Here is an 849-nt window from a genome sequence, read left to right as displayed (position 1 = left end):
TGCAAGCTTAGGTTGGAAAAGCTAGAAATCTTTCAAAGGATAGTGATTTGGTTGATCCATATCCCAAACCTAAACAATGCTTACACCAGTTGAGAAGACAAGAAGTACTTCTCTACCGGATAACTCAAATTTACCAAGAAGAAGCTATTCCTACTCCTATTGGCAAAGTGGCAATCCTACTCGCAACCAATGTCACCTCTACCATACGAAGATCTAAACCTGGAGGTAGACTTGAGCTGAAACAAAACATGGTTCAGCTCTAGCACAACAGTGGATAGTTTGCTGGCTTGTCACATGAGGATCCACTGGTCCATTTGTAGAACTTTTTAGAGACAAGTGACATGTTCATCCCCACTGGAGTCTCTTATGACTATGTGAGGCTCCCTTTATTCCCTTTCTCACCTTTGGGGGAAGCTAAGAAGTGGTTGAACATAGAGCCAACCAATTCCATCACTACCTAGGACAATCTGGAAAAGAAGTTCCTTATCCATTTTTTCCCGTACAGTAAGACTGTAATGTTGGACTGTGAAATCTTAAGTTTCTAGCAAAAGACAAATGAAAACCTATATCTTTCATGGAAGAGATTCAAGTATTTTCTTAAGGACTATCCACATCACCAACAATTCAATGAGGTCATAATTAGGGGTAAGGCGGTCATTGTCAAGTAACCCAAATTGAATTAGGGTCGAATCTCGAAGAGTGAACTATAAACTTCAAACTCTATGGATTCTCAAATTACTAAGGGATTACCCAAAATATTTTTTAAAAAAAAATGTGAAGTAAAATAGGGAAATTTTATTTGGGGATTCTTAATAACCAACTTTAACACACACTTGGTGAATAAAACTT

The 849-nt window shown here is 37.9% G+C and overlaps 1 non-coding gene across 1 annotated transcript; it reads right to left on the bottom strand.

The window, feature by feature from the left end:
• Nucleotides 1-516: 516 nt before the first annotated feature.
• Nucleotides 517-622, bottom strand: LOC124897395. Its single transcript, XR_007054116.1, has one exon. It is a non-coding gene; the product is annotated as a small nucleolar RNA R71 (small nucleolar RNA).
• Between the last annotated feature and the right edge of the window lie 227 nt (nucleotides 623-849).

Source organism: Capsicum annuum, chromosome 3 (genome assembly GCF_002878395.1).
Source record: "Capsicum annuum cultivar UCD-10X-F1 chromosome 3, UCD10Xv1.1, whole genome shotgun sequence".
Classification (NCBI taxonomy): Eukaryota; Viridiplantae; Streptophyta; class Magnoliopsida; order Solanales; family Solanaceae; genus Capsicum; species Capsicum annuum.
This window is presented reverse-complemented; position numbering and strand designations above follow the sequence as displayed.